Source organism: Micrasema longulum, unplaced genomic scaffold, assembly GCF_059751315.1.
Source record: "Micrasema longulum isolate JH-2025_06_02 unplaced genomic scaffold, ASM5975131v1 h1tg000131l, whole genome shotgun sequence".
NCBI classification, from domain to species: Eukaryota; Metazoa; Arthropoda; class Insecta; order Trichoptera; family Brachycentridae; genus Micrasema; species Micrasema longulum.
Genome location: NW_028277337.1, coordinates 1,000,819 through 1,024,733, shown reverse-complemented (window position 1 = coordinate 1,024,733; position 23,915 = coordinate 1,000,819).

Sequence of the window (23,915 nt, the reverse complement as noted above, 5' to 3'; positions counted from 1 at the left end):
GAAGAATTAATACGGCAATACAAGTATACACTGTTCGTGTATTGTTACTAAAAAACAGCATAATATTAATATGTATAATATAAGGTCTGTTGGGCCGATTAAATCAGGCTCGGTGGTCTTAATCTTCCAGCATGTAACATGGTAGCTTATACAACATATTTTCAGTTTTATTTTGGTTCTGGTTTTATTTTACAGCACTGATTTATCATTCCACTCGTATTAATTCTCACTTAATTATTCTTAGTCTCAAAAGAGATAAACGTCTGCAGACGCTTTGGCCATAAATAGTAATAATGAGAGCATAAAGTTGTATTCTTGTTGTATTCGTATGGACGTAAAGTGTATGAAAAGGTTGCGGATATTTTGCAGCCAACGGATAAATAATCTGGACATTACAAATCCCCAGTCAATTTGTTTGAGAGCTTCGGCGACCACAAGATGCTTACTCTTGACCCTTTATCAACGTAGGTAGCATTATTTTTTCATGTATTTATTCACACGTTCCACAAAAAATGCTCTAAAGTCACAAAACCGCTGTTGAACATAAGAACTGTCTTAGATTTTCTTAGCCGATGACGAGAGGCTTGTATCCAGTGTAAAGAGGTCTTCTATCCTTTCTGCTTACCAGTGACGAGCAGCGAGCATTAATTTATTTTTTAAGTAATCTACAAATAAATATTATAAATTAGTATCTACATATAAGTACATAATGTGTAAATAATATAATTATTAGTGGTATTTTTTTGTGGATCTGTAAAAATCAACTCAAACAACATTATTATTAACTTTGCGCTATACATAGCTTTATTCTACACTATTTTAATACAATACTTTTAACAAAAGTTTGTTAGCGAATGCCACAATGACATTTAACAGATTTTTTATTATATTTATTTATTTATTATTTATATACAATATTACATTTTAGTTATTTTTAAAACATTTTTTTTTCAGGTCTCACCGAGCCAATTAATATGGTTTGTCGGTAAAGATCCTTTACATTAAATCATATGATAGTCCTGCATAGTTGTAATATAATAATTACTACTAACTTAAATATAAGGAGCGAAAAAAGTACATATAATTTATGCTTTCAAAAAAATATTTAGAAAAATGTAAAAAAAAACATAAAATAAGTGCATTTTCTATAGCTGGCTGTTTTCTGTTTAATAACTTTCAGTTTCTCGTTGCTCGAATGAGTTCTCTGTAGTCAAATAGTCAAATGGCGTTGTCATCTTTGAGCTGAAATAAAGTGTGTAATCCAAAAGCATAAAGATCACTTAATGCCTATGACAATTTACAAACTCTGTAAATACAAAAGCGTTCATAATATCTTTTCGAAAATTAAAGTAAAGCATTTCTTTATCCATCAAGATATTTTTCTTAGAATGCCAATAGTTTTATTTCAAAATGGCATTAAAATTTTCTAAAAAATATTTTCCTTTGTACCAGGTTGAATCATAGCCCAAAACGTAAAACATTATCGCAATTTCAGGTTTTACCTATTGGACCCTAAAGAACACGTCTTCTTTATCACATATACGTGAAATTAACTCGCTGTAATCTTTTATCGTTAAAACGTGATATGTCTACGTACTATAATTTAGGTATCAAAGGGTTAAATTATATAAATTATTACTTTTTACATATTCAAGCTAAACTGTCTTTATAGCAAAAGATCAAACACGCAATATGTATTGTGTTATAAGTTTATACATTATAATCTATCCTTTTTACGAGATTGATTAATTTGTTTTTCTTTTTGTTCGATTAATTCATGTCGTAAGTATATTTTTAATTTATTATACAGAGTGTGTAAAGGTTTTAATATTTCATTATTCTTACTAAAAATTTAATTAATTATATAATTTGTGTGTGTCATCAATTAAGCTGCAAATTTCGTTAGATCAGATAATCTAGACCGACGATGAAATATTTTGATTTATTTAGTCAAAAATACGTATTTTACATACGTGCTATTATTTTTTTATTGAAACACTTTATATAGGTACATATACGGGCATATTGCCTTAAAGCAATTTCTTCCTACCTACCCAAACCGTTCAATTTTTAAAAATCAGTGGTATGTAAACATATATCAAATATATTATAATATTTTAATTATAAATCAAAACACTTTAGTTGCAACAATTCGCGAACAGTAAACTCATATAATGCTATTCTGAATCGACTTCATATACTTGGCAATAACAATTTTGACATTGCTGATACATATTTTTAACACAAAACATGGTTTATATAAATCAACTCTATTTAATTATTTCAAAGATGGTGAACGGTAATTTACATTTTTTAGATTATAGTGCATTCTATGTTTAAATTTGTATGAGTACTATTGTGAACCATATTTACGTGTATACCTATTTTATTTAATTACTTCAATTGTTATTATAATTACAATTCTTTTGATCTGTTTTTTTTAGACATAAAAAAATTTTATTGTATTTAATATACTTACATTTTGTAAGAAAAATATGTAAAAATTCATTTCAATTTAAAATTTAATCTGCATATATTTTATTTTTTTTATTTTTTATATCTAAATATGTTCTTTATTTGAAACTGCTGTGTTATAGTATTTATTTAACATAATATTTTTCAATTTGATTTTTATGTTTTTCACATTATATTGAAGTGTTTACATTCTTTTAAATCCGTATCTTTGTAAGGTAAAAGGCACTGCAGTCGTGTATATTAATAAATAAATATATAAAATATGCAAACATATTTTTTTAGGAAACAAAAATGGACTAAATATCTACACTTTACTACTAAAGTAATAAAAAACGTAATGAAAAAACCGTTTAAACGATATAAAATAATTAATCAACACATAAAAATATATAAACAGAAAATAAGGATAAGGAAGGGAAGCAAAAATTGAAACAATAAATTATTTCATATTATGAATTAATGCGATTTGAAAATTTTTACTATTCCAGAACCAACCCCATCTCCATCAATGTGCAGCAAGCAGTTGCAAACATTTCTCTTAAACACGTCTGCACTTGTAAAGTTCTTTATGACAACCGGAAGATTATTAAATAATTTAGGCGCTAGGAAGGTAAAGATCCTTTTTGCCAGCTTTATGAATTGTTGGAACATTATGTTCGAACTGTGTAGTGGTCTTGGTAGCAGGCTTACAAATGAGAAATCTGAAGTTCGAACCCCTTTTTACAACGATTAACTCCAACAATTCGATTTTTAAGAAAAGACACCTATTGCCTTATGCTGGAAATAAGTGATATTTTGTCACCCACTCGACAACAGTCGAGTTGTCATCATTATTGCTTTGTCATTCTACAATTTCATTATAAAGCTAATGAAAAAGTGGCAGCACTAACAAATACGTATTTATCTATGGCCTTCGTGTCAATTTTTAATTTTATTTTTTTCCCTCTATTCATTGTTTCTCATCATATTTACTCCTTTAGGTATTTTGTATAGGTGTGTTATACTTTAACAACAAAATAAAATGTTGTACTGAGGCACAGCGACATATTAAATTATTTTTGTCTCGATATAACAAACATTGATATCGAGGTCATACTGACAGAATGCAGCACGTCAACAGTATATATATATATATATTTATTTTAAATATTGGTGCAAGATGTTAATTTTAAATGTTTTGCTATGCCTAGAATAAATATTGTTTTTTCAAAATTTAAAAAAAATTTAAGTAAATTGTGGGAGAAATAATTCATTGAAAGAATAAAAAGTTTTACACCCCATTATCTCGGAACTTGTTTTAATGACTTAATGCATTCTTTCAGTAAAGCCTTGACATGTTATATGAAATACGTAATTCCTATTTGTTGAATTAAATGAATTTTAATAACTTATTCTTTATTTGATATACATACGAGTATACCTCAAATATATATTTCGAAATCGACGACAGGTAAAATTATTTTAAAATCATGTTTCATTTAAAAGGCGATTGGATATAAGCATAGATATATTATTTGCACATTTTTCAATACACTAACATCATAACATTCGTGGCCTTTGTTAATTTAAACATATGTATCGGGGAAGATCGGGCAAGATGGTTACGGTGGACAAAACGGGTACTTCTCATTTGTGACTGTTAACACAAAAGCGAGACAAAACATTTGCGTGGATTGTTAGCTTACTCCCCCAGTAGACAAATAAGTCTACCTCGGCGTGCCGGGAGAGTAATACATCCATGTGCACGGGAACATCTACAAATTTTCCAGCCCGAAAATAAAAACAAAATAATGATAAGTACGCTGTGTTATTACGACTTGTATAATACTAACTGTGCATCAATAAATATTAAAATGATTCTTGGTTGTTGTGAACACTTTGACGTTTACAATTTACTGAGAAAGTGTTACGATTTGTGAAATTTTGTAAAATTACTTTAAATCGGGTTTTTGTTTTTGGGTACCGGTTTTTTTCAAAGTTCATAAAAAAATCAGTTACTTTAAAATGATCATTCCTAGTTTTCTTAATCATATAGATTTTGGTCACTGAAGAAGCATTATTAATTTGTATTAATTTGATTAAATTATTTTTTAAACTTTTAATGAGTTTTAATTAACCAATGTTAAGGGACATGTCCTGCCCTACATTTCCCTATTAGTTGAAATGAAATAAAAACACCCATCATTTAAAGATAAATAGCGAGCGTTTCATACAAATATAGTTTGACAGCTAAAGCTATGACGTCGCATTCAATTGTCAATGTGGTCTGCTTTGGGGAAATAAATTTAACTGGTTTTTGTTCGACTTTACAAGGATGGGTGGTTTTAAAATACTGTCATTCGTAAATTTACATAAGTCGCGTACGATTTTTAAGACGAATGAGTCCAGCATAAGACGCCTGACAGGTCCGCTTAGAAATGTCCTGGATTCGAAATTGAATCACGAAATGTTCATTTTTCTTCAGAAAATCGAACATTAGTAAAACATTTGTGAGTACTGAGAATTAAATCCATTGCGCACATTTATTAATTTAAACATTTTATATACATTTACAGGCTACATACATATGCATAAGGGTGGGCATATTGCCTTAAGGCAATTTCTTCCTACCTACCCATACCGTTCAATTTGAGAAATTCAGTGGTATATAAACATATTGTTGGTATATTATAATATTTTCATCATGAAACAAGATATTTATATACATATAAATGTACAAACATTAAAAAATAGAAGAAAACTGAATGATTTGTTATTTTTATTTAAAATATTAAATTCAATATTTGATTGTTCCGAACTGTTACAACTAATTAACTTGTGAGTTCTAGGCCGGGTTATCCGATTAAATAAACTGTTTGATGTAAATGTATCTACAACAAACTACAGTGCACACTCGCCAATAAGGAAAATTCATACATTTGCAAATGAATACGCAAATGAGGTAGATATATTTAATATAACACCTTTGAGTTTTAAAAGGCAGTGTATCAATTTTCAATCACCAAATTATAATACATAAATAAGACTTTGTTGGTTTCAATTGTTTACCGTTTATTGACTTATATCTGTATTCTAAATTAGTACTTTTCTAACTTCTTCTAATTTTAAGATTATTTTAATTTAACCTAAACCCAAAAATGTATTTCTGTTCTTCACTGCCATATATGTTTGTATTTTTATGTATCCCCATTTATTTTCTACTTATATGTCATGATTTTAATTTTTATTTTTCCTGCTTTTCTTAATTCTATAATTAATAATAACTAATTAAAATAATTAATTATAATAATAATTAAAATTAATAATTTTTATTTTTTGTTCTTTTTTTGTGTAAAATGCATTTTTGTCTTGGTATTTAAAAATATACTTCTGTTCTTTCCACTTCTATACTAATATGTAAAGATGATATTTTCAATATTTTTCTTTTTCTTCTAATAATGATTTGTATATTTTTTTGCTAATTCTGTGTAGAATACATGTCTGTCTTTATTTGTATATATGTATGTCAAAGCCTGAAAGGCGTTTAAATAAATAAATAAAAATTTAAAAAAATATATATATATGTTTTTTAAGAAATAAAAACGTGACAAAATATTTAAACTATACTATGAAGAGAAGAGGGGGTAAAGAATGAAGGAAAAAGGGAGGAGAAATGAAAAACTCAAATATATAGAAAGTGACGTTTCATACATCGATAACCATTTCGTTTTCGAGTTATGGTTTCATGGTTTTGTTGACTTCTGTTTTTTTTTTCAGTTGCATTTTTGTATTTGTTTATGTTGTTATCCCGAAAAAGGAAATTGGATGGAGATAAATCCGCCTCGTAGTGTGGTGGTTAGCGCATTTTCTCACCACGTTGAGTTCGTGGGTTCAATTCCTGGCAGGGTGGATATGCAATATTAGTTGGTTCTACAGTGCAATATTTTATTGGGCTCCGATTACAGTGGGAAGTTAACCGAATTATCTTCAACTGACTATAATGTGGTGGTGTAGTGACTAAGAGGCTTGGCTCAGGTACGGAGATTTTCCAGGTTCGATTCCGGTGATTTTTCTCTGGTCTGAAAATTTTGTGCTGTAATTGGATTTCCTGGCCTGTTTTGCAAAATACAAAATTAATTAAATTTATTCATATCAAATTTTCTGTGCGAAAATGAATAGGGATATTTATTTACAAAGAAAAACCAGCATATATTATTTTTAAGTTAAAAAACAACGTAAAACTAATTCAACGCAAGAATTTCTTTTTGCGAAATTAAATTAACTTATCGAATATCCAATGATTGTCTTCTTTTTCAACGGGATTTTTATTTATAATCTTAGTGGCGGGGGTCAGTGCTATGCAAGCTCCTGACGTCACTGCGACCTGTGACGATCTATTGTGACGGATCCCTGTTTTCAACAGGCCATTAATTGTTTTAATGAATGTTGCGACATCAATTGAACGTTGTTATGCAGAAAGCAGCCAGCCATAGAATAGTGAAACTGAGATAATAGCACTTTGGTGAAACAAGTGAACAATCAAATTTACAGAACAGTTGGAATGTTTTTTACTTTGGCAAATAATAAATAAACCATCCATTCGTTTTTTTATAATTTAAAAAAGAATTCAACTATGTATATAACCAATTAAATGATTTTAATGACAACCAGATCTTATATTGAATGAAACCTCATACAAACTGAATCTATGAGGGGACATTTATTTTTATGATATTTCGGTATAACGAAATTTCAGACGGTGATTATTACAGTTTTTTGTATGAAAGAGGCCTGGTTGTTTTTAGCAGAACATAGAATTGACCTTCCTAAATTCGATAACACAAATATCTATTTTTTTCAAAATTGTGCACTGGCTGCATTCTGCATAACTACGTTCAAGTGTCTTCAATTTAATAATTACATGGTTGCATTTACAATTGCAAAGGATTAATTATTCCTATTTAGAAATACAGCTATCCTTTAATTTTTCTTCATTGGAGAGACCTAAAACTCAGATGGAGCAATTTTCAAAATACTATTCTGAAAACAATTTCCCAATTTTTCAACTTCTTCGTATACGTGAAATAATTCGATCAGATGAATCTCGCAGGCAAAGAAAATCGGTCAGAATCTCACCGCGTCAATAAAGGTTTTAGCTCTTTAACTTCACTGAAATCAACAGATGGAGGTATTGAAGAAGTATGGATGTCCAAACAAAGGCAAAATGTTAATTATAATAATAAAATAAGTGCAAGCAGGGGTTGTAAATCATGATTTTATATAATTATGGAAGTATAAAACATAAAAATTTGTTTAGTCTCCCACCAGTCTAACAATGTCCGTCACGACAAAACCCGGTCACTGGTAAAAATAAAAAAATAAATGTTGAATAAAACTATATACTATATATATTATCAGTAGAAAAACCCAATAAATAAAGGCAAAATGGTGAATGTTACACAATGTGTAAAGTGGCCACTTAAACCAGCAAATGATAGGTCACTAGCCCCTGTGAATGCCTAGACTTCCATATTCCCTTTTCTTAGATGTTCTCCATCACTGCTGTAATTTGTTAATTATGTTATTTTTGTTCAGTTTCTTGTATATATGTTTCGTCATGTTGATGTTGTAATTCGCTTACGCCGTACGTAGAATAAATGAACAAATTGACATACCTATTTTTGCGTTTCTCAAAATACACTAATAAAGTGCGTATGAACATTAAAATAACGTATTATCCATCTTATTTTCAAAAAAATAGTAACTCATTATTGTTTAATAAATCCGAATAAAAATGGTTGGGACGAACCATTCGTCTTTTGATAGGTACCGTTCCTAATTGGAGTTCGTCTCAACCCCTATTTCGAGGAAATCAACAAAGATGGATTTTCAAGGTTTTCACATTTTCTTTCGCGTAATTAATTTACAAATATACTTCGAAAAATGAAAAGATTTTCAATGTACACATTTTCTTTCGTGACAATTTTTCATCGGTTTTGAGGGGTTATTATGTAAAAAATGTTCCGAATTCAAGTTTAAAGGAAGCTTTAACATCTATCATGCTTATTGGAAAAGCGTGTATTCATATCGATGTTTTTTTGATCACTCATATTTATTTATTTATTATATATACGGGCTTAGCCAATTACAACAGTTACACGAAGAAACATAAATGCAAGAAACTGAACAAAAAGAACATAAAACTATTTAGCAAATACAAACAAGGGCAAAACAATAATTGTATACAATATATTCATAAAAACGAAAGACCTAAGACTTCGAGCTAAACCATGCCAATCCAACTTCATCCCACACTGTTTAGTCACAAAGAGATCTACGAAAAGCCGGAAGATCTATCATAAAGAATTCCAAGTCGTGTGATGAATTGACTAATCTACACATTCTGGACATTGAGGCATAAAAACCAAAGTTGCTCTTAGAAGATTTTATAAACAGCAGATTTTGACTTCTGGTGACACGGTTGGGAACATGAAAAGAAATTGATTGCAACAGACATGGGACATCACTTAAAGCATTAAGTATTTTGAAAATGCATATAAGGTCCATCTCAGTTCTACGTCTCTCCAATGAAGACAGATTAAGAGATTGCTCTTTTTCAAAATCGGAATAATTACCCCTTTGTAATCCGAGCTACCATGCCACTTTTCTTAGAAAACGGTGTAGAACAGACTCGATATGGTCAATATGAGTCCTGTAGAATAGAGACTAAATAGGAGAAGCGCATTCTAGATGATATAACAACAATGTTAGTAAATATTTGTATACAACCATTTACTTGTTTCTCTTTGTATATATATACATAGATTTATCTTATAAAATAATTAATTTTAATGTTGATTCTACATTTTGTTTAGAGAATGTACTCCTGAATGTCCCCTGTCAACAATTGAGATCGTACACAACATTTTATTTTCCAACTCTCAATAATAATATGGCGCACTTTAATGCATTATCACGTATGTTTAGATTATATTATAATAATGTAGAAAGTAATGCTTATATTGATATCTTTAACGATACATTAAATAATTATAGGAAAATTGTAACGCAGTTTATAAAATCACTTCAAACACGGTCAAATAATTTGTTATAACCTGTTAGTAATGCCTCGCGTTCTTATGATTTTCCAAGATATATAATTTTGAGGGCCATTTTCAACGAGTTTTAAATAAATATGTTTTGAGTATGTCCAAATGCTTGCAGACTGGCTGTTTTTCCTCCCTAGGGAGTTTTTCATATTAAACTTAGTTGCAATATTTGAATATGGAAGTCTACGCATACAGGGATTATGACCTGTCATTGGCTGGTTGTGGTCCTGTGGCTAGTGTCTCGGACTCACGGACCAAAGGTCCGTGGTTCGAATCCCACTCTACCCCAACTCGATTCCATTTTCTAATAGTGAGTTATTTACAACTCGTTGAAAATGGCCCTCAAAATAAAATATTTGGGTAAATCATACAAACGCAAATATTTCTTTTTCAAAAAAAAAAAAAAAAAAGCTACTTCACACACTGTGTAATATTCACTAATCTGCCAATGTTTGTGCATCCATATTTCCTTAAGTATTTCTTCTGTAGAGTTTTGAATAACTCATTTTTAGACAGTGAAAATCAAGTTGGGGTAGAGAGTGGGATGCGAACCTTTGAGCCGTGAGTCTGGCGTATTTCGTATCAACCATGTCGGGAATCAAACCCGAGACCTCCTGCATGGTAGGCAAACGCGCTGACCATCACTACACCGTGAGACCGACATTGTTAATAATAAGTTTGAAATCATTAGGTTGAAATCATTTTTAGTCTAGTATTAGGTATCTATTATATTTTAATCGTATATTTGTATTTATGACTGTAGATTTCAATAAATAAATAAAAAATGATAATTTAGCATCTCCATATTAGTTTCACCAGTTGTACCACATTCTATCACCGTGATTCATTCCAATTCAAGTAAATTGATTACTCAAACCAGAATTGTATTGTAAATACATTGATTGATACATACATTGGATAAAATAAAATTAATTTCATAACAACGCTACGACTCGAATTTTGTTACAATTTTTTAAAACCTTTTGTGACGACAATTTGTTTAGGTGAAATCTGTGAAATGCTTTGCTTTCTCTACTTGTGTTTTCTAGTCAAAGGTAGGGAAGGGAGGGTGAGACGCGGTGGAGAAATACGATTGGGGGATGAAATCGAACGAACCACAATAAATATGTCTGTCAAAATAATTACAACGTATCGTATTACCGGTATAGGAAGCCTTCTCTATCAACCCTTTTCCTAATACAGAGGTATTTAGACAGAGAGACGCGGACTAGTTTAGAAAAAAAACAAAAATGGCAAAATTAGAATTGAAATTTATTTCAGCAGAGAGGGAAAACATTTTTGAGGAGGGAATATGGAAGTCTAGGCATTTACAGAGCTTATGACCTGTCATTGGCTGGTTTAAGTAGTGATAAAGGTTTCAGCTCTTTTACTTCACAAAAGTTAACAGATGGAATAGTTGAGAAAATGTGAATGTTCAAACATGGGCAGAATGGTGAATGTTACACAGTGTGTAAAGTGGCCACTTAAACCAGCCAATGACAGGTCATAAGCCCTGTAAATGCCTAGACTTCCATATTCCCTTCTCAAAATGTTTTCCCTCTCTGTTGAAATAAATTTAAATTTGAACAACTCCCTAGGGAGGAAATCCAGCCAGTCTGCAAGCATTTGGACATAATCAAACATTGTTAAATTAGAATTGAACTATTGCAACATAGACTCATAAAGTCTTTAGAAAGAAATTATGGAAATCTAGGTATTTCCAGGGCTAACGAACTGTCATTGGCTTGTTTAAGTGATAATTTTACGCATTGTAATATTCAACATTCTGCCTATGTTTTACTTTCATTTCTGCAGAAGAGCGTTCATTAATTGAACGTTGTTATACAGAAAGCAGCCAGCCATAAAAAAGTGAAACTGAGATAATAGCCATTTTGTGAAAATAGTGAATTATAAAATTTACACAACAGTTAGAATGTTTTTGACTTTAACAAACGATAAACAATGAATATATAAGTGTTTTAATATTACAAAGAAGAATCTTATTATGTATTTGACCAGTTTAAAAGAGTACCATAAGATTTTTCTAGTTTTGTGGGTGTTTTCTGCAAAAGGAGAGAAATATCGTTTTTGTAATCGACACCTTTTTCCGAATGTGATTAATACAGTTTTCTGTATGAAAGCGGTCTGGCTGTTTTTAGCAGAACATAGAATCAACCTTACTGTACCCGATAACATCAATATATCATTTTTCAAAAATTGCGGACTGGCTGCTTTCTGCATAACTGCGTTCAATTATGACTATGGCTTAGTAATGAATTCTAAAAAAACTAAAATTGTTCAAGTATCCTCACCATATATGTTACTAAATGTGAATCAGAAATAGAAATACAAGCTCATATAAATTTTCTCTTAAATTCAAATTCAAATATAGAATCAGATAAATGTAAGTGTCCTATTACAGACATTGTATAAAATCATAAATATTTAGGATTAATTACTGATTCTAAATTTAAATGGGGTGTTCATATTGATGGAATCTGCGACAGATTAAGATATTGGCTTAAAGTCATTTATGAAATCAAAAGCATACTACTTTTCAAAACTTTAAGATACATTAGATATACCTCGGTCATTCGATCGATTAAATATTATGGAGTGCGTGTTTGGTGTCTCACCTTTCAGTCTCATCTGGGGAAAATGTATGATATTTAGGAGAGACTGTTTAAGGGGATTGTACCAGATAGCGTGATCCATGAGGCAAAACATACGGGCGATGGTGTATATTTTAAATTCTGTAATGTCCTGCCGGTAAAACAACTTGGTCAACAAATTGATTGTAGATCACTTTGTTGATCCGGAATATAAAAAAAAAGAGTTTCGCGTACTCACAACGCTAGATTAAAATCTAGGGGCTCTCTGATCGTTCTCTGAATTATAAATGATTTCGGAGAACGAACATTAAATTGCGTTATTCCAAGGTTGTTCAATGATCTCCCACAAACCATCATTAGCAAGAAAGATCTTCAAATAAAAAATAAAAAAAACTGAAGAAATACTACTTAATACTTTATAATGCCTGTGAATAAATAAAATTGAATAATATAAATAAAATAATGTAAAATAAACCTGTCATAAAAAAATAAAAAATGTGTCCCACCGAAAAGTGTTTATACTTAGTGGGTAACAAACTATAATATGTATTTTAAAATATTAAATAAACGCTGCCCTGCAGTAGTAACTAATATAGTAAATAATTTATTTTACCCAATAAGCCCTGGGGCTAGTATATCGGACTCACGGACCAAAGGTCCGTGGTTTGAATCCCACTCTACTCCAATTCGATTCTATTTTTTAATAGTGAGCTTTTTACAACTCGTTGAAAATGGCCATCAAAATTAAATATTTGGGTTCATCATAAGAACGCAAATATTTATTTTTAATTTAAAAAAAAAAAAAAGTCCAGAAACATTTTTTTGGTGTGACACAATTTTTAAAAACAGGATTATTTTACCCATAGTATACATATAAAATACATGTACTTATTACTTTTTAATATGCTTTCTCTAAAGCGCTGAGAAGGTATTTATTTATTTCGTGATTTGAGGATCTTCCATGTTAATTTAGTTTTCGAAAGATTATTGCACAACCTTGGAATAAATCAACATTACGTTCGTTCCCTGAAATAATTTGTAATTCGGGGAACAACTAGGAACCCTTAGTTTTAAATCTAGTGCTGTGAGGGTGGGAAACTCTTTTATTCTATATTCCGGAAGAACAAAGTGATCTTCAATCAATTTGTAGTTAGAAAATTTGTTTGAATTTCTTTAACTATTTATTCTAGCATGATAAATTTTACGTTTCTACTTCTTTGATGAAACTTTTGCTTTTCAATTCTTACTGCAGTACTTTTTTTCAATGAATATGGAATGGAATTATTGAAAACAGCACGGCCATACAAAATTGATTTACAGAGTAATTACAAATAATGAGATCAATTACGGGTATTATGTATGAAAAATATAACACACAATCCACAAGGAGAATAAGTAAACGGTTAATAATAATAAAAATATAATATATGTTTAATTATTAAAAAACAGGTGGTTGCGCGAGTGGTTAGTGGAATTGAGTGGTTTGTGGCTGGATATACCCCCAGTTAATAAAGGTTCACCTATCTTACATCCCATCTTATTATTTTCCATTTTATAATACACAAATATTTATTTATTTTCTTCGTTGCTATGGCCTAGGGTAGCTACGGTTGCTATGAGAACAATTTTCTCAATTTAATGCAACAAGGGAGGAAGAAAAAAAGAGAAAGACAGTAAAAACAAGTAAACAGAAAGTTAAACGATATTAAAAACTAAGTTAAGTTACATTGTTGATCAGAAATGTCACCTTTGGTATGAAAATCTATTACGATTAAGAAAATATAAACTTCACAAATCTGGCTAAAGGCAAATGGAAGAGAACTGGCAAAAGAAACGCATCCCAAGTTGTACAGCCCTCTCAGTTTAACTAACATAGCACCATACCACAAGTTTTAAAGGTGAGTTAGTGTTTAAGAATTATTTTTTTTCAGTTTTTTTAAATATTATTTTTATGACGCTAAAAAATTGAAAAATAATTAATAAAGAGTAGATAAAAATTCCTTAGGTATTTGATTTGTTAAAGAGCAGAAAGCATTCAATTCCAAAATACTATGGACGTCTAACTTCCAATTAACCTATCGTTTTGAAATTATTTTTATGTGAGGTTATATTTTACTACTCGAATGACATTTTCGTTTTTACCCAGATTTTATCATTGTGCGTCTTCGTGTATCCAGCCTCACGTGTGAAGTGCCGTCGAATTTTTGTATTTTCCCAGCACTCTCTCCTGCGTGGTTGAGGCTGTCCACGAAGCTGAGACAAGACAACATTATCATATCTATTGTATTTCTTTGAAATTATTTAAAGATATTCTATTTTTCGTGATAGTGGGTGACAAATCCTGCGCAATCACTGCAGGGTAGCATAAATGGCCTATTGCTTTAATGCTTATGATGGCCTTTGCATTTACTCTTTCTGAATGTAAGTCAAATTTGCCGTTGATAAAGTCTGTGGGGAGGATAGTTGGTCTGTTAAACAGCCTACCGAGAAAGGTAGATCTTTTTATGTTGGGATTACTAGTTTTAGATTCTTTGTTCACTATTGTTCACTATTCATCTATTCTACGCTCTTAGGAACATTCTGGATATTGACACTCTCAGAAGTGTGTACTTTGCTCTGTTTCAATCCACGGCAACCTATGGAATAAGTAGCTGGGGGGGTTGTGCGGCATCCGTTTTCAAGCCGCTCATGATTTCATAGAAATTATTGTTGAGAATAATGTTCCGGCGCCCTCCAACATACCCATCAGAACAGCTGTTCCAATACATGAAGGTGCTGGATACGAGACAACTGCACCTAAAAGAAGCACTAACACACTTCTGGTCAAACAATAAGAAGAGGTCTATGCAGAATTTCGGTACGAGGTTTACCCAGAGCATAAATTATGTCATACCCAAAACCCGTACGACTTTTACTCAGAGAATATTTTGGAAGAACGTATTAAGATCTCAAGGACAAAAATTATTTTCAAGAAAGGAGTTAAGGACTGGATTTTCCTTAGTGGGAGGGATTTGAGTAGTCAACTCCTTGATGATTTTCCAAATGTGTGAGTTTACTGTTTACCATATTGATGTGGCCTTATGTGTTTTTTTTTTATTTTTCATAATTATTTTTCATGTTTCTAATCCTTTATTTGTGGTGATATACTCATGTGTCTGTGTCATATAATTGCTCGTCCCATCTCAACACAGGACTTTTAGTACCATGGAGTTGGGACTTATTGTTTCAAATAATGTACAATAAACTTACGTATGTAAATAAATAAATAAAAAGTCAATTGTATTTATGGGCTAAATGTTAGACCTAAATAAAATATATATTTTTAAAAACATGTTTTTGTAATTACCTTGTCATATACATATGTACATTTAAATCGTTCTGTATTATACGTTTAAATGAAAAAATAATAATAAAATTAACAAAATCGTTACTTTACCAAATTAAAGATGTATTTTTTTTTCTACTCACTTGAAGACTTCAATTAAGGCGTTATCAACATTTTAATTCATAGGGCTCATACGTGCATAAATGAAAAATAATTTTAGTCAAGTTTGAGAACCACTGTCCTAATACCATCGCTACTAAACATTGAGGGTAAAGGAAGACTGTAATCCACAGAGAGGCCAATTAATTACTATAGACTACCAGTCTCTTCATAGAATGAAAAATATATTTACGTATTTAAGGTATCCTTTATCGATTTTGTTAATTGGAATATAATTTACTTCATACGCTCATTTCATTTCATTTATTTATTTTCGTTCAACAACAGGCTAAAATAAATAAAAATGTTTTGAGTTCTTCTCTGGTCTCAATCCTGAGATTGGCTGGCAGCAATTACATTCATTCTTCTCCTCCATTCCTCCCTGTCTTGTGCGGATCTTTTAAAGTCAACATATGATGAGCAGTGCACGTCCTCTAATAGGTCTTTCAGGTACTCTTGGCGTGGGCGTCTCCTAGAATTTGTCCCCTCGGTCATCCCCTCCAATATGACATGCAGGAGGCCTTCTTGACGTATTACATGGCCGATCCATCTCGCTCGCCTTTCGGACAAGGTTCTGAGCAGGTGCCTTCTACCTTCGATTCTTTGGAGAACCTCCTCATTTGTAATGTGGTCTCTCCAGGAAATTCCAGTAGTATTCTATAGGACCACATCTCAAGAGCCTCTAGTCTCCGTTTATCTCTTTCGGATAGGCACCATGTCTCGCAGCCATACATCAAGATACTCCATACATAGGTCTTGATTATGAGTATTCTTAGTTTAAGGTCTATATTATTTGATTCAATTATTTTTGACCTTTTATTAAATACAAGTCAAGCTTGATGTATACGGCTGTCGACCTCGCTCTTAGACCAACCGTCCCACGTTATTTTGCTCCCGAGGTAGACAAACTCCTTGGCGTTCTTTAGTGGTATTCCCGACATCACTACTCTCATCTGGTGTTGCATTCGGCCTACAGTCAGAAGCTTTGTTTTGTCTTTGAGTATGTCAAAATAATTGTAGACAGGATGAATTTCCTCCCTAAGGAGTAACTAAGCTCTTTGTTTATTACAACAGAGAGGGAAAATAATTTTGAGAAGGGTATAAGAAAGTCTAGGTACGGCTTATGTATAGGCATGGCACAAGGCCTGTACGGGCTCAACTTACTCACTGTGTAACATTCACCATGTTGCCTATGAATAAACATCTACGTATCCTCAACTTTTCCATCTGTTGACTTTTGTGAAATAAAAGAGTTGAAATTTTGATTGATGTATGTGAGATTTATCAGGATAAATTATTTCACCTACTCGGTAACGCCTGAAAATACTGTTAAACTTTTATATGTTTTTTTTAAAAATTTCTTTTTCTTCTTTTCCACATCCACTCCTAAGTGGAGTATGTGGACATCACCAGTTGCCTCTAGGAGACCCTATCGCCAGCCACCATTTTTGCCTCTTCTCACGTCAATCCAGCGCCCCTTAACTCCGCCGAATAAAGACTAAAGATCGTCATTGAAAGCCTTCCAGGACGGCGCGAGCCCGCAGGTATAAAAAAGAGGCAACCCGTGTTTAGGTTTTCCTGAGGCATGCGCAGCACGTGTCGAAGCCAGGTCCATCGCCGCATCTTCAAGACGTTCGTTATAGAAAGCTGCTGCGTCCATCTCGGATTTCAATATTAGTTATAAAATCGAACCACCTTTTACCTAATATTCTTTTCAACCACTTACTCTCAAAACTCAGAAGCTTGGTGTTTTTGAGCTTTGGTAAGGTGCGAAGATTCGCACCCATATAGGAGTCCTGGCATTAAATAAGAGTTGAATAATCGGCATTTCTCTTTAACCGAGTATAGACTAGAGTTCCAGACAACACGTATCATGTTAAAAGTTGCTCCAGAAATTCCTAGGTGGGTTGCGAGCTCTTTGTGCATGCTTACATTCTCAGTTGTGTGAACTTCCAAGTATTTAAAGCTGTCAACTTTCTCAATCCTGTGTCCATTATTATAGAGAGGCTCATCAGGGTCAGGACAGGATTTGTTGCACATAATCTGAGTATTTAAAAATATTTATATAAAGACGGTGATTATATTATCAATATATTAAAATAAAATAAAATCATTTTATTTTTATGTACCACTGATATTTTTTATAATTTGACAACCAACTAGTTTCGGCAATACTATGCCTCCTTCAGGGTGAATTACAAACTAACATAACAAATATAAAATTTTCACAGTGAATGTAGAGTGGTTGTGGCTACGGGGGTAGAGAAGAGAGGGGGTTTGTGTGTTGATTTAGGGAGAGAGAACATATTTAGAATGGGACTTTTACTAAGATTTATTTGATTATTAATAATATTCATAAATTTTTAACATTAACAGATGAAATAATTAAAGGAATATAGATGTTCTAATATGGGCAGAATGGTGAATGGTGAATGTTACACAGTGTGTAAAGTGGCCACTTAAACCAGCCAATGACAGGTCATAAGCCCTGTAGATGCCTAGACTTCTATATTACCTTCTCTAATTTTTTTTTCATTTCTGTTGAATTATGTTTATGTTAACAGCTCCCCAGGGAGTTAAATCCAGTACTTGTCTGCAAAAATTTGGACAAACTCAAAATACTGTTATTTAAAGGAGTTTTATTTCAGTTTCGGCCAAAACTAGAACAGGAGCTGAAATTCCGTTTTGGTTTCAGCTGAAAATTTTGTTTCGGTCGGTCCTTAAAGCATGTATGTGTAGCTTGAAGCAGTAGCTCAATCACAAATAACTATCGACGTGCTTAAAAATATGCTAAGCATTTGAGCGATCACAATGAACAATTATGAACATGCTTAAGTTATTGCAGTCATAAGTCGGTTTTTTTTGTTTTCCTCATAAATAAACACATTTCAGTAGCGAAAAATTGGCGTTTACTATAAAAAATAAACAATATATTGCAATTACAAAAAAGTAAGGAGTATCTAATACAAAAAAGTGAGCATCTAAAATGAGAACTCTCCCTACCTATGACCACATTCCAATATCATATATTAAAAAAATAGTGCAAGAAACATAATACGATACTTGGAACAAAAGATATTTATCAAGTGATACAGGCAAAATAACGAAATTGTTTTTCAAAAATATAAAAGATGCCGAGATATTGGATACTTTTGGGCGGACTTACGAGCTGACTCAAATGCTTTCAGGTCATGGTGCTTTTCGAAAGTATCTTCATAGATTTTAAAAAAGAGATAACGATTGCTGCCTTTGCGATGGACTTAGCTCTCAGGACGTCCTCCATATATAACTAGATTGTCCTATGTTTGATGCCGAGAGGTTAAACTGCAAACAAATATGCGCACAATACAGCCAAATTTTTGAAAACCCAGAGGAAGTTATAAAAAATGAAGCTACTTCCGAAAAATACATTGACTTTTTAAAGGCCATAGTTACAAAAATGAAAAAAATTAATGAGGGAATTGACTCAGACCCGTGAAAAATAACTATTGTGCAAAATATACACACCAGGAAAAAAGCTTTGTATGCATAAGCAAAGCAATGAATAACGGGAACAAGAGGGGAGAAAAAAAAAAATACAAAAATACAAAAAAGTGAAAATCAAATTACAATTACTATGGTAAATGCCTTTCTTGACATTTGGCTTGCCAACCGCTAGCTAAATGCAATGAAAAGCATGATAAATAATAAATGAATAAATAAATACAGCAGTTTTGGAATATTTTTCATAATTACACCGGTGAAATTAAAATATGTGATTGCGCAGCAGGATTATGCGTCGTGAAACGTTAATATTTTGACATTTTATATTAGATGTTCACGGATGTTCCATTGTGATCGCGTATTAGCACGTCGATAGTCATCTGTGATTGAGCTACAGGACAGTAGAGCAATAGTTCAAGCGTGGCAGTATAACCGACTGAAATATTAATTTACTTGAATTGAAATCAAGTTTTTTAATATTTAAAAAAATATAAATTCCAATCAAAATTCATGTAAAACTTTAAATCAAACCATTTATTTTTTCCTAAAAATACACAGTAATATGTTCTTGTATAAGTAGATGTGTGTATAGGTATGGGTAATATTTATTTTTAGAATAAGTTGAATACTTCTTGTCTTACTGTTCGTACATTGGCTGTTATTGTGTAGATTTAAAGATATTTATTTTTAAGTTTAATTAATTTTATAAAGGTAAATCTCCACCAACAAGCCACAACAGGTAACTTGGAGGAGTTTTTGTATATTTTTTTGTTTTGTATCATAAATTTATGTCCGTTCATAAACTTAAAGGTTTATTTAAATGATTGAAAGAACTCGTGGGTTTATTTTATAATAACATATTAAATAATGCGTTTTCTCCATAGTCGTAAATGAATCATACGTACTTATAAGGGAAAGGATTATCAGGGAGGGTAGGTCCTTGTTTAAAAGGATTACAGTAGGCAGTTCGTTAATTAATTGGTTCGATAACCTTGCCGAAATAACTAGGTCCTTATCACTACTCAAAGGTACTTAAGAATTTATTTTTAAATAATGCTTAACGAAGGTTTTCCGTTCTTTTGTGAACCAAATAGTCGAAAAATTTAAGCTCATTAAAGAAATTAAAAATATTCAGGAAAATTCGTATTTTTATCAATAACTTCTCTGAAATACGCGTTACGATCGAAATGTCCATAGAAAGCTGTTCCACAATAAGTAAATATTTTTCTAATCGCATTATTAGATGAAAACTTTTGAAATCTGAAAGAAAATAGCGTAACTTCAGTATTTTGATTTGATTTACACTACTCTCTTGCAAATTGGAATGATGTATTTTTTCGGGATAAAAAGTAGCCTGTATCGATTGCCGGTTCTCTAACTACCGCTATGCAAAAGATCGACGTTCCGTGACGTAGCATGGTTATTCCGTTTACTTTTTTTTTATTTATGCAAAAATTATATCATATTATATATTATTTTTTTGTACACTTTGCTCAGCTAAAAAGAGTACATACTCCGTTCCTCCCGCTAAGCAATTACATTTTAATATGTAATAATAATTTATAAGTTTATAAAAAGAACCGACAAATAAAACATTAACTTTCTAGAATACACATATATATACAGATACACCCTCACATACACACATACCTATACCCATGCGCATACACATACAAAAAAAAAAAAAACATAATTTATTTAATATATGCGAAACTTCATGATTGCCTTTAGAATTTTTTTTCAATTTTCTTATTTTTATATTTTATTTACAACATCTAGTAAGAATCTCCAACCCGCGGCACGCATCAACCTCTCTGACTCCTTACGGCCAATGTCATGAAAGATCGAGGTCAACACTTTCTTCGACTTGATAACACTTCCGCTTTTCCACAACTCTGGTAAAAAAATATGGACCTTCTTGCCAACATAATAGTGTTGCCGCGATGCCAGAACAGTGTTGACCCCTTTACTTAGTAACAAATTCCTATTTGAGTATTTTGTATTATGGTTGTGGTTGACGCTTGGGTATTTGTCTCTTTTTATGTGTGTAATCACTACCGTTCTCAATATAAACTGTTGAATTATATAATGTTTACTTTTCACTAAAAATTTATTTTCCATTTAGAATTTCCCGTAAGGAGTGTCATTTTTTTTCTGGATAAAAGGTAGCTTATTTCACTTCTCAGCTCTCCGCCAATCCCTACGGGAAAATTAAGTGATACAAACAAACAGAAAAACATTTAATATTCGTACGGATTATACTACTGTAGGTACTATCGAAATGCAAGTGCGCGCATTACATTTTTTTTAATCTTCTTAAATAATTAGAATAATTAGGAAGTTCAGTGCGATGGAAAATTGGATATAAAACATATTTTCTTGCACGCGGTAAAAAATAGAACATTTTTATTATACGGCGTAGTTTCTCAAAAATGTATGAAAAGATTAATAAAAATTGTTTTAATAAAATTGAACTACAGTACTTTGAAACTTCGCTGGTTCAGGTGAACACAGACCAATGAATTATAGCTTTTTTATGTTTTGCGATAGATTTCCGGTTTCCAGGAAGCAATGTTTTTTTAAAATTTAATGTGTGCGGGGCTCTACTTTTTAATGTCAAAAAACTCACTGATATCAAATCGTGACGTCACGGTGGTATAATTTCAAAATTCGAAAAACTCATAGCGATTATAGTACGATACACATTTTTTATTTCTTTTTTTTAGTGATCATTTGATTAGATGTCTATTATCAAATAAAAAAATATTTTAAAAATTGCTGTTATAAATGAATTGTCAGTTTAAATGTTTTGTCAGCATTTTTTTAATTATTTTATTTTATTTAAAAAATATAATTATATATTTTTACAATTAAAAAAAAATTAAAAAAATTAAAATTTTGTACTAAAACTAAAATTCCACCAAGCCGCTTTCTGTAGCTTGTTGATGGAAATTATATTTATACTTACTGATATATTATATTATTTAAATTTATAAAAACAATGAATAACAGATATAAATTAACAGCCGGAAAGATCAGAATATACATGTATACAAGAAAATATATGAAAAATTTAAATATTTACACATAAGCTACTATTAATATATAAACTTTTGATCGAGCAGTCACTTTCTTATTTTGCTCTTGTTACAATGAAAAGGCAATAAATATAAAAATGCTAGGTTCTAAATATTTTAGAGTTCTATTACCATACTCTTTTGTAATTTTAGATTTTCACCTATGTCTGAGCACTCGATGACAAATTATCACAAACAATATTTTGAGCCTGTCAAATGTCTGTACATAAGGCCGGATTAAACTCTCCCGCAGTTACTAAGGTTGACGTTTATTTTTTTAGAAGAAAATGTGTATATCTAGGCATTAACAAAGCCTATTAAACCAGCCAGCAACAGATCACAAGCCCTGTAAATGCCTATATTTCCAGATTACCTTCTCAGAAATGTCTTGTCACTCGGTTGCAATAAATATCAGTTGATTATTTATAGAGACGAATATTGTTTGATTTTATACGTTTTTATGGAAAATATTGTTTTGTTGACAATAGTTTATTTTAAAGAAAAATACCACCTGTAAAAAAAAAATATGTACACGGTGTTTCAAGTCCATATCGTGAAACTTCAGAGGAACATTCCTAATAGTAAACTATATAAAATATCCCCATTTTTTTTAAAGACTATTTTTGCTTTTATTATTTTTTAATTTTTTTTAATTTGTAAATTGAGACGATTGTTAATGTCACAGACTAGCATCCCTTTCACAAACCCCTACTCTTAACCTACCTTGCCACTTCCCTAGTCCGCATTGCTTCGTTGGTCAAATACGTTTTTAATCTCAAAAAAAAAAAAAAAAAAGTTTTTCAATACGATTTCCTGAAAAGTTAATTAAGATATTTTTAATAGTACATCATAAAAAAAAATTCCTACGAAGTTTTGCGGAATGGCTTTGAAAAACCGTGTAAAGTGAAAATGAGGATGTTCAGCCCTACGGGAATTCGGATTTAAAAAAATGTATTTTTATAGGCGGTGAAAATTAGAGCATTAAATTGTACGGCGAAGTTTCTTAAAAATATATGAAAAAAAAACGACGTCACTACTTTGGATGTCGCATGACGTCACTAGTTCTTTCGAATCAACCAATGAAAAGAGGGTTACATTTCCGGTTTACGGTAGGTCAATTGACCATCAGCAGACCTCATCGAGAAGAAGGGGAAGATAACTTGAGACGTCTCCCGCGAAGTTATATAAAAATACAAAACTTTAATAAATCATTGCGCCGATAATACGATACATAAAAAAATAAAAAAATTTTTTGGCTAAGTTCAATATTTTTTTCACGAATGAAAAATCTAGAAAACTTCCTTGTTGTATTTGTAATGACGAGAGATAATGGTAATTGTAGGACGAATGTACTTCGGCCCAAAATCGAATTCCTCTATCTACACTATACACTGTGTGTCGGTATTTTAACCAAACCACAAATCAAGTTGTCCATCTGTCCATCTTTTAGAGAGTTCTTTCATTAATCTTCATCAGAGATCTTTCCTCCTATCAACGGTAACTAACTTAATACGTTATGGTGTTCGACATAAACTTAATTAAACACTGAAAGTAGAATTCTTATAAGAGAGGAATAGAGTATTTTTTTGTTTGATAATAACTCCCATGAGTTTCGTATTAAGACTGTGGGATAGTGTCTTGTTCAAATACCAAAATCTGACAAAGTTCTTTGTTTTATATATGAAAAGAAGCAAAT